This window comes from Neopsephotus bourkii, unplaced genomic scaffold, assembly GCF_033783945.1.
Source record: "Neopsephotus bourkii isolate Nb327-2 ecotype Australia unplaced genomic scaffold, CSIRO-AGI_Nbou_v1 NB_168, whole genome shotgun sequence".
NCBI classification, from domain to species: domain Eukaryota; kingdom Metazoa; phylum Chordata; class Aves; order Psittaciformes; family Psittacidae; genus Neopsephotus; species Neopsephotus bourkii.
Window position 1 is genome coordinate 16,149,923 of NW_026900684.1, and position 12,152 is coordinate 16,162,074.

At 40.2% G+C, this 12,152-nt stretch overlaps 1 protein-coding gene across 1 annotated transcript in view; it reads right to left on the bottom strand.

Moving 5' to 3' along the window:
• The window catches only part of GUCY1A1 (guanylate cyclase 1 soluble subunit alpha 1), a 34,337-nt gene extending 22,845 nt beyond the window's left edge, over nt 1-11,492 (bottom strand). Inside the window, exon 1 of the mRNA XM_061373664.1 lies at nt 11,333-11,492. The gene's annotated coding sequence lies outside the window, so the exon portion shown is untranslated. The remainder of the gene's footprint in view (nt 1-11,332) is intronic.
• Between the last annotated feature and the right edge of the window lie 660 nt (nt 11,493-12,152).

The window sequence follows — 12,152 nt, forward strand, 5'->3', positions numbered from 1 at the left end:
TGGCTTCCTGTAGACTGTTCAATCTGTGATGCTTGTTATTGCCTCCAGTGCAATTGCTGGGAGTTATCAGAGTTACTGATCCTTCAAATCCTTCCGTTCAATTTATTCTACTTCTCTTTTAAGCATGTGAAAGAAATCAAATTGCACAGATTTCTCAGATTACTTTTGCACAGGAAACGTCAGCAAATGCAAATGACAGCAGCAGGGAGAATAAGCCATGCAAACATAACTCAGAGATAATGCCATGTTTGCCACATACTCTGTAAGTGGAACTTCCCCTTGGCCTTGATGGCAGTTTCATGTAGAGGTTGAGGTGAAAATGTGGCCCTGCAGAAAAGTAAGCTGAAAATATTTATGGGTCATTCAGCTTTGACACATCTATTTAAAAGTTAAAGGACTGTATAGGACAGACTATAGCAAAAATCTAGGTTATTCAGATCTAGAAATGTGAGATCCTTTATAAGGGAATTTCTTGTTTAAATAATACTTTCATTGAAAATCAGAGGATTATTGAGGCATTAACACAAAAAAATTGCATGACATATATGCTACTTCTCCAAACTTCCAGTGGTGCTAAACAATGAAGATCTATCCTTATGTCTAAAAAAATACTATCAATTTGAATCATAGAATAGTAGAAGTCTCAATCAGCGCTGCTTCCCCAATTATAATAGATGCATTTAGAAAGACTTATCATGTCTTAAACCATGCATTATACTGATTCAAGTGCATTAACTGTTGAATTGCAGCTTCTTGTAACAGTATCAAAGATGAATATTAAATCCCACAAAAATAAAAATAATGTCATCCATCTTTTTGGAAGTTTAGTGCCTGCTTCAGTTCCGGTTATTTCAGTGATGGAGTGCTGAGCACAAACAGGCACAGAAACATATGCCTGGCTTGAAATACTTGTAAATTCCATTGATATTCACTCATTTCTGTGGCAGACATTTCAAATTAACAGAGATTAAAGAGATTAAGAGATTTGGAGGAATGAAAGTCCAAGAAAGGGTTAACAACACACTGCAGAATCTCTTATCAGATGTACAATCACTGGCCTCTAATTTGAGGCAAAAATTCAGGGTTTAAATATATAATAAAAGTAAATTAGATGTATTTAAGCCTTAAGGATTCTCCTGCTACTTTTCCCACAGCCTTTTGTGACTTTTGGGGAAAGACCCTCATGTCTTTGTCTCACTGGGACAATGCAGGTAATTTTTCCATAAAAGAACAGGGATGATTTCACCAGAGGACTTGGATTTTCCAAAAGACTAGAATCACATGAAAAACTTTTACAAAAAAATATGTTTGTCATGCAAACTAATAAACTTCCATAATACACAACATGAACTTTGTACATTGTAGGAATAATGGGGTAATCGTCCTGGAGTTATTACGGATACATGGTGGACAGCTGTCCATAGTTTTTCTTTTCACAACCTGTGTAACTGCATTGACTGTAACAATGTTAACATCACAGATTCTGCCATTTCAGAACAGAGTCTGAAAGATCAAAACTTTGCTCCAGTCCTCAGATAGCAGTTTTTCTCATTTATCATAGCACTGTTTTGCAATACCTACTGTCTTTCATTAAGCCAGAGAGAAAAAGGAGAGAAGGGAGATACAGATGATTTTGTTTTAAATGGCACTGATTTAAAGGCCAGATACACATAGTTACTGATTTAAGATTTCATAGTTTTGCATTTTTTTTCTTAAAGATATTTCACTTCTCTTTTGTAATATGTTTATAAGGAGGCTCTTTTCTTTCTCCATCAGGCCTTCTGAAACACCAGTTAGCGCTGCACAGGCATCTGAGATCCTGGGATGGAAGCACTACTTACCTAGCTTACTTGAAAGCCCTGACCTGCAGTCCAGTGAGGAAGCACAGAAGTGCACTAATGTCACTAATCACCAAGAGCTGCAAGCCAGGCTCTCCTTGCACTGTGCCACCACAGAAGGTAAGGAACTGTAAGGGCACTCAGTTTCCTAGTTCAAGGAGTGGCAATTTATGCTTCAGTGCTGGCAGCCTTTGGGTTTCAGTGCTCAGGAAAAATGAGCACAGAGCACAGCTTGAGAGTCTTGCTCTAGAGGGTAGGGCTTCAAATGCAAGCATCAGCTAAGCAGAAGTAGCAGCAGATAGGTTTGTGGAAATAACAGCTGACCAATGGACATTGCCAGTCATCCTTGAAGGTTGAAATCTGAACACTCAAGTGACAGGCAATGACTGTGTAGGATCTTGGCTGCATTGACTTTGTTGAGGTAATGGAGTCATCTCAGTTGTACTTCACTGAGGACCAAAATTAATATCAAATGTAACTTATAAACATCTTTATCTCAACACTTCAGCTGGTGCAATGATAGATATCATTACCCAGGTATCCTGAAGCTCAGTTTTAACGTAGGACCTATCCTACACAAAAGGTCCTTCAAGTACTTTTTCCCATCAAAATGTAGAACAACCACCACTCTGTATGTGCTGTTTTCTAAACCTGTAAAATGAGCATCTACCACTGAATACCTGTTTTTTTCATTATATTAAGAAACCACATTTATTTCAAAAATGGAGCCAGGTTACAAGATATATCCAACATGCCATGTCACATACTGGCACTGTGAATAATAGCTCAAGCTAATACAGAAAACACTTCATCTGTTTCAGAGGTGAAAGGAGAGACAGACTGGACAGTGAACTGTGGATAAAAATCTAAAAATTAACCAAAATCAAATTCTGGCCCTGACAAGTCCATATGTACTCAGAGGAGTACTTCAAATGGGTTTTGAATGGCATTGAAATAGAGTACCCTGTAAAGAAATGCTCCTTTGACTGGAAAGTTAAGGGTTTTTGTTTACTGGGTTCTCGATAAAAGAAAACATCTAACAGATAACAAGTTTTACCTCTATATTTGTGTATGTGCACAGACAGAGGATGCTACATAGCCAGTTAACCCTTCTTCTAGAAATATATGAAATTCCATGATGAAAAGGCTGAGGGACCATGTGTATAGTTAAGCAGGTGGGAGAGATTGAGAGGCATGAGTTTCTAGAGGATATAACTACAAACTAAGTTTAAGGATAAAGAATGGTAGCATCTCCTTCATGAAGAAATTCTTGCCAAGATGCAGACATTATTTTTTTAAGCTTTTTGGCATTCTGGAGCATCCAGAAGCACCATGAATCTCGTGGAGTGTATGCTCTCGACAGGTAAAAACAAAACAGGAAAGAAAGTTTGCAGCACTGTGTATAATCTTTCTTTACATGGGGCCAGAAACCTTTGACATTTCCGCTTTCAGTTTAGGTGATGTTGAAAATTCAAAACATTGTTTTAAATATTTGTACCTGGCAAGTTCCAGTGAGACAAAAGCACTACCTTTACAAGGATCCTGTAACAATGGAGAAATTACGTTCTCACAGTATCACACATATCTCTGCATCATATTCATGTTGTAAAACCCTGCTCTAGGTTTTTAACTCTGTAACAGGCATCTAAATCCCACACTGACCATACTATATTAAACTGACAACAGGATTCCATTCCTAATTAATGCAGCTTCTTTGTTAAAAGACAGTACCAAATCTAAGTTTATCATTAAAGATCTAAATGCATTTATTAATATTTTACTAAAGATTATGAGTGTTTTTCATGGTTGCAGAGTAACAGCCAGAAAAGAAAACACTGAGCATATGTTATAGAAAATCTTGCATAAACCGTCTTATTTTTGTGTATTTATTCCAGCATTAGACAGATCAGCCATTTACAATACAGTACATTACAGAAGCTGCAATAAAATACAACTATTTTTTTAAATACTTCAACCCCATTAGATGCTTTTCTGCCACTGCTACTCTCATTTCAGTTTCTTATCTCATTTTTTCCATATTCCACTTTATTGCTAACAAAAATCTGCCCACAACATGGGCAGGGATGGATGTTATTTTTTAGCTTTTACTGCATGTAAATCATAATCCTGTATTCCATCAGTACTCCTTGCTCTTCACCACTTCAAAGCCTATTTGAAAAAATACCTCTACCTTTTAATTCCCCTCTACCTTTCAAACCTAATTTTGCTTAGAACTTAGTATTACTTATGACTGCAAAAAAGGGACAGAAGATATCATGAAACCACATTTCATATATTACATTAATCAAGCATTAAAAACATTTTTAATGGTATTTGATGGTGCCAGTCTCTAATCTTCTAAGAGAAAGAATATTCTATGATGATGCCCACCACTATCTCACACATGATAGAGTTGCACACTTCAAACTTGTGACTAAGCTGCGGTGTTATGTTTGGTGTTGTTATGGTCAGTGACCTCTTCTGACTATTACTGCATTTTCCACAAAGATTTGGAGCATGTAACATGCAGAGTAAGTGCAGAGGTGATTTAAGTTGATACCAATTTTCAGATCAGCTGTAGACTCCATGTCCTACTACAAACATAGTCTCTGCCTCTTTGAGCCTACCAAAATGTTTTGCAAGCCATGCCTAACTTACGAGTGGAAGACTGCTCTCTATGCTGCTTCATTGCCACCACACTTCCAAATGTTTTTTCTCTGGGAAGGGAAATATTACCTTTTAGAATTCATGTAGGCTGCCGTTCAGTCAGTGAGATCAATACTTGGTCAGCATGTGAAAGTTCTTATGGAGGTTTTGCTTAAACCTAAATAATGGTATTTAACCTTCTGTCTGGTGAGTTCATCCTTGGGCAGGTTGCTCAGCAGACAAATTGTGCCAGTTATTTTGTGTTCTGCTTCTTCTCTATTGCTGTTGCTAGGTGTATTATTTGTTTACCTTAACCTCCCAGCAGGTCCAAATTAAGATCAAGGCAATACCCAAATACAGAGTAAAAGATGATGTCTGACCTGAAGGGTTTGCCCTCTGAATAGTTAAGATAGAAAAATGGGATGTGAAAAGAAGGGGTCAGATGCCTCTTTTGGAAGTGGGGAAATAAGGCATGCTGGAGATCACAAAAGAAAGGCTGCTGCTGAGCTAAGTAGTGAATGTAGACCTCTTGAACCGAGTTGCACAAGTTTTTTTGGCCAGGAGTTTAGTAGATCTGAGTGATTTACAAAAATCAGGTCAAAGCTGATAAAAATTTGAAGTCAGATTTTAAAAATAAATATGAGAATACTGCACATTTCTACAAGTGAAGGTAGGATTTGTAAAAGGGTGTAGTTGCTATATATAAAAGCAGAACAAGAAAGCTGTCCTAACCCTATAGGTTCATGGCTAACACACACTTGGTTTAACTTCACTTTCTCATTTCTAAAGGCTCTGTAATTACTTATAGGAAAGGCATTTCCTCTTGGCTGGTTTTATTAGTACTATGCAACCTGCTTGAGAACCTTTAACTGCAATAAAATAAGGAATAGCTTTAAACTGAAAGAGGGGAGATTTAGATTAGACATTAGGAAATAATTCTTCACTATGAGTGCATCACAGGTTGCCCAGAAAAGCTGTGGATGCCCCATCTCTGGCAGTGCTCAGGGGCAGGTTGGATGGGGATTTTAGAAGGTGTCACTGCCCATGGCAGGAGGGTTGGAACTGGATGATCTTTAAGGTCCTTTCCAACTCCAACCATTCTATGATTCTATGATAAAATTAACTGTAATTATTTCCATTATGATTTCCTCAAGATTTTGAGGGGAAGAAATGAAAAAAATCAGTTCCACACTGACCAAAAGCCTTGAGAAGCTTCACAAGACAATCCCTCCCTTCATACCATTCTTCCCATGTGGAAATTCTAAAACCCTACCTCTAAATAAGCTTTATGAGTTCTACAGCCTAATGGCTATATTTTCACCAAAATTTGAACAGTTTATCAATGCACCAAATATTTTTTCTCAGCATGAGGCAAGTGGCTTTGCACTCTCAGCTTGCAAGTGCAAATCGACAACTATGAAGACTGGCAAAAGAAAAAGGTAAGTTAATTTAAAGTTAGATTGATGCATGTTTTCTCCAAAGACAGGGAAATTTTAGCAGTGCTATTTAAAACAGGATCTGCAATGAGTATTTTAGGCTCCAGGGTGCCTGCAGTCAGGACTAGGGAGCCACACAGCTATTAATATAAGCAGACACCCCTCCCTGTTAACCAGAAGGCAGCAACTGGGTATATTTCAAATCACAGAAATAATTATGAGCAATTGCAAAATCACAGTTTTTCCAAGCACCAAACTGGAACTCTTTCTGAGGTGTTCCTTCATTGTAGTCAGGCCTTTACTATTGCTTTTTTGTGTGTGAAGGGTTTCTGTATTTGCCGAGGAAATAAATCAGCTTTCCCTTAAGAACTTTTGTCAGTCTCCATCTGTATCAAGTGCCAAGTGAAAGGTGAGGTTAAAATTAAATGAAAGACATCTTTACCTCAGTCAGCATTAGAAAGGCAGTCATCATTATGTAACACACTACTATTTAATATACTATAGAGAAACTTGCTATTCATTAAAAATAGGGAGTTTAGCAGCAACTACTGTATGTGGCATCACAGAAACCATAAGTTTTACTGCACCCTCTGGAATTGATGACATTCCAGAGTTAAACCAGAAAGATTCCCACAAAATATATTTTCTCCACAAGAGCAGGGAAATACATTTTTGTTCTGAATACCTTAGAATGGAGCTGGGGAAGAGATTCACTTCATAAATGTATGTTTCTTTCAATTTCCTTTTGTGGAAGAGAAAATAATCAAAGGATTTTAGCACACTGCTTTCTAGTAAGAAATTTTTACTCACTGAAAAAACAATTGGATGACTTGCATGGGATATTGCCTGAAGCTCTCTAATACAAATAACTGTCAAGGGCTCAATTCCACAACGTCTTTGATAACATCTTTGGAACTGGTTCCAGCCTCCTCCATGATGATGCACACACCCTGCTTTCTCGATTACAAGCCACATAATTAAAGCTCTCTTCCTGAGCCACTGCATAGCTGACCTATTTTCTATATCGACTTGTCCAAAACAATCAATGGACACAGCCATGCATAAAGTGCAAGACATAGCTGAACAGTAACCAGAGAGGGTTTCAGACAGCCCTGTGGCCCATAGTCCCATGCTGGGATGCAAGTCTTCAGGCATTTTTCCCCTTGCGCTAGGGCACAGAAAAAGTGGCCCTGGCAGTGAATGAGGGACAGCATAGCATTCCCTTCACATTCAGGCAGATACAAATAATAGGAGGTACAGACAGCGGGTCTCATGAAAAAAAATAACCTCTCAGAACTTATATGTAGGGTCACAACTTGGTTATCATCTAGGGTTAGTGTGCTGCCTGTAAGAAATTAACCTAATGGTGCAGACTTGCATGAGAAGGTGGCTACTTCTAATAGCAGGGCACCATTCTCTTGGAACGGCTACTTCTAGCATGAACATGCAAGAAGAAAATCAATTCACAATGCTAGGGCATTTAGTGCACTTTAAAAAACTATCATGTAATAGGAAATATGAATGAAAAATAAGTGGAAGTTGAGTATCACAAAAGACTATGCTCTGATAGGGTGAGAATGTCCCAAAGGCTGAAGGCCTGTGGAAGCCCTAAAGCTCAAATTTACCTAGCGTCTGAAGCAATGAACAGGTCTTGGTGAGGTACCTCTACAGTGAAGTAAAATTAATCTGTAAAGGATGTATTTGTTCTGACTTAGGCCATGAAGCAACAGAGCAACTGATAGCACTGAAACCTGCATTCCTATGAAAAGGGAGTAGATGTCAGCTTGCTCCGGACTCTGCATCTGCAAAACGTAAGTGAGCATCCTGTGTGAGCTCTTATAAATGAGGAGGCAAAATGATAAGGAAGCATTAACACTGAGCTAAGAGTAGCATTACCTGAGTAAGACAACAAAACAATGGGAAGAACAGCATATTACCAAATGAGTAGCAATCAGTACCTGTGTTACAATTAAAATGCTTCGTTAGAGATATTAACATGGTCTATTCAATTGTTTCATACCAGGTGGATATATAACAAAAAAAACTATAAAAATATCCCTTCTCTAGCAAATTTTGCTGCATTTATTCAAAAATAGAAAAATAAAATTCTTTGTTTACGCCCTAGCTAGAAGCCCTGGTCAGGAGCCCAAGTCCATTTATGCACATGATCAAATTCTACAGGAATTTTAAAATTAAGTAGATACTAATATTCGGTCCAGAACAGTGATGCTTTCTTGATCAAAGACTTATGCCCTGAACACTGACTGAAAAATACAGTATCTGTTCAATGATAATCTTGAATCTTTGTTCTACTCCTGGTATAACCGGTCACACAAGACTTCCTGAATAAATCTCATATGCATTAGAGGCATAACTCAGATGCTGAAAACATGCTGAATAGAATATTTAACATGACGTAAATGTGAGATTTGGCTTAATTTAAATTCAAGTGCTAAAAATCTTAATGGCAACACTAAGCATCTAAATAAATGCAGTGAATTTTAATAAACATATAGACAATAAAGGTCTTTAAAAAGGAAATAGTACAAAATGTGCAAGGAATTCCAGCACAGGAAATCTAATGGCAGCTCTCCACTGCTCAGTTTTCATTTGCTAATAAAATGTGCAAGCTGAAACACAGTGATTTCTAAATATCATTACAACAAAATTTCTTAGAACATGTCCTGTAGTTTCCCATTAACTGTTTTAAAGACTTATTTTTACCTCTGTTGAACTCTTCTTAAATGAGTAAGTTTGTATAAAAAAGGGAAACTGGCTGCTTGTCTACAGAGTAGATGCAAAATGCCTCCAGTATCTTCTAATACCTATTTCCTTGTTGATAATTTAGAATATTTCGTCAGTTTCCTTAGATCACTGAGGTGCCTTTTTTTTTAACGAAGTTATAATTTATAACATCTCTTGGTTAACAACTCATTTCAGTTATCAGGAAAATAGCTGCATTTGCTACAAACTCAACTTCGACTTCCTGGATTGCTTATTTTGAGTCTCGGTATTTTTTTTAGACTTGCAAACATATGGCATTTATCTTCATAAAGGCTGTGGTATTTTATGTTGCATTATGTGACATAACCTGTTTTTGACTGCTACTGCTGTTTTGAGTATTATATTTTATTACAAACTCTTACTTATGTTTTTATTTCACTACGGAATCTGTTTTGCAACAGCCTGTCATAGAATGGTTAAATACAGGTTTCTTAAAGAAAGCATTAATCAGGATAAGACACATACACAAGACTTCTGTACTTATTCTTATGGACACAATATTAAAGACCACCCTTGACTTCTCATTTTTAACAGTTCATCAAAAAATTAATTGAATAATGTAAGTGAATACTCAGCAAGTGAACCAGTTGAGAGAGGGGATGGTGAGCCATTTTATTGATAATGTCAAAAAAAGGCTAAAAAACCCACTGCAGAACTAAATTTCTTACTTTCTTCTTCAGAATTTGCCTCATGATCTTGCACTGTCATGACTACCAATAGCTGCAAGCTACAGGATTCCACCGGAAAAAATACAACCAGGAGATCTCAAGATGTGATTTTCTTCTTTCTTCCTTACATTTCCTGTCTGCTTTAAATCAGCACGATTTCAGCAATTGCTTTTCTCTTCTGAGAATTTGCGGTGTAGTCTTTTGTACCACCATTACGGTATTCCTCATGCTTTCTTACAATCATCTAGTTCATTTAAGGTTCTTGCTATTGGCAAAGCAAAGAGAACAGTCATCAGCACTGCAGAATGTACTGCCATATGTAGCACCCCAGAGCAACACAATCCAAGCAAGACACTTCGCTACTATAAGGAGAACTTCCCATGCTTGCATGTGTAACACATCAGCACACATTCTCTGGTTGCTTAAATGGCTTAACTTCTCTGACTGAGTAACTGTGTAAACGGTCTGTTACTGGAATCTCTTTCCAGCATGGGCTGGTACCACCTTTTGTTCCTAACCCTGGAAAAGCAGCCGACCCATTTATGTGATTGAAAGTGTATCCTGCCCTGTGCCTGCTTTCTGTAGTATGGAAACAAATCCTCTTAATCATAACTACACGAAAAGGGAGTGGCTCCATTGGGAGTCTTAGGAAAAACTGTAGGATTAGACCATTTCCAAATAAGTAAAACACTCTGTTCTATTCATAGAAAAATAATTAAACTCTACACTTGTTATGAAAACATGCAGTTACATTTTTCTGTAACTCTGTATTCTGAGCCTTCACAGTGGAAAATCTGACTGAATAAAAATGTCTTTTTTCCTACTAGTATTTCAACTACCAGAACTCTTACCAGTTCTCTTTAGACCAACCCATATGCAGGCCAGTGTAACCTGCAGTCCAGTGAAAGTGCAGAACCCAAATCAAGCATTGCAAACAGTTAATTTCAGCGTAGTACTCATTGTTAGCAGTACTGAATCCTTGCTTAGGAATTTTTTCCGGTTAATTCATCCTTCGAACTTAGAAAGCCATCTCCCTATATACACAAAGTGACCAGCTCTGAAAACAGAGCCATTTTAGGAGGAGCATTAGATCGGGCTTGAGAGAGCACATACAATGTGTAAAAGTACTCCTTTACAGTGGAAAGAAAACTTTTCAAGTGTCGCATGTTCATACATAGAGATAATTTTATACAAGGACTACTAGGCCTAGGCTAGTAATGGCCACTGAACTTCAGCCACAGAAACAACTCTTATCCACTCAGAAAAGGAATCAGAAGTGTAAAGTCTTGACAAAAACAGAAAGAATGGTGGAGCAAAGAAAATCGACTGAAAACGTAAACTGCCAATCTTAATGAATACAACAGTCTAGGGTTTCATTTTTCCTTCCTAGAATTAAAATAAATGAAATAACAAATGCACAAAATGCAGTTATTATTAAAATGTCGAGTATGTGATTAAATACCAGGTTTGTGTCTAATTCATGAAATGCAATGATATGAATTACTCTGAAAACCAGATAAGAAACCTTACCCAAGTACAATGCAGTAACACTAGCTTGAATAGGTCTGAGTCGCTTGACGGGCAGCAGCAGTTAGCAAATTCTTAAGAGAGCCTCACAATGCACAAAGGCAGCCAAGCACCCCTCCTGGCTGGAGACCTCTGAGAGCTCCCAGATGGCTTCCAACTCCAAATCGCGACATTACGCCGCTCAAGACCACCCCTGGCTCAAGGCAGGCTGCACAGGGGGCTCGGGGCGCTGAGAGGAGGGGGCTTCCGCGCCCCACTCCCAATCACGGGGCTCAGCCCCACACCGTGAGCCAGCCGAGAAAACCGGCCCCGGCCCTGCCCCGAGCTAGCCCTCTCCCAGCGGGCACGGCCCACCGCCCCGTCCCAGCGCTGTCCAGGGTCCCCGCCGCGCCGCCCCGCTCCGCTCCGCGCCCCGTCCGCGCCGCTCACTCACCATGTCGTGGGGGCTACCCGCGGACGCGCAGCCCCGCGGAAGGGCTGTGTGAAGGGCACCGCTGCCGATCCCTGCCACCGCAAAGGTGTATTTGGGGAGCGGGCGCGGCGCGGCGGCGGGGCCGCCCCGGCGGGCGGGCGGGGGCCCGGCGGGAGGGGCCTCCCTGCCGGCCCAATCAGGGCCGGGGCGGGCGGCCGCGGGCCGCGGCGGGGGTGGTGGCGGCCCGGGGAGGGTTTGTCGCTGCCCCCTGGGCACCCACGGCAGCGCGGCCCGGCCCCCAACAGGCGCGCCCGCGGAGCTCTGGCGGCAGGGCGCGGGGCTGGCGCAGCGGTTGCTGTGCGCGGGGCTGCAGCGGGGCTTCGGGGAGCGCGTATGAGCCCGGCTTCGTGCAGCGCCGCACGGAGCTGGGTGTCGAGAAATGTCACTTGCGCAGTCAGGAGGTTCTGCCTGCGGCTCCCGCGCGGGTAGGAGCCGGTGGCTGCAGGGGTGGCAGGGCGTGGTGGTGGCTGCTGTGTTTTGCACACAAGCATCCTTCCAAACGCTCTTTGGTTTGAAAATCGTGTGCTAGCGTATTCGTTTCGTTTGCACTTCCCCTACCACGGCTTCGATGTACTCGTTGCTGGTGATGACACTGTGCAAGCCATAATATATACGTTTTCATTCTAGCTTTGGATTGTGACTGTTGAAACTTAACAGCCAAGCGATGACAGAAAAGAAACGATACCTGTCCAAATAAGCACAGAAAACAAGAATCATTCAAAATACCGGATAGCCAGGTTCAATTTAGAATACAGATTCATGAAACACTTTATTTATAGAG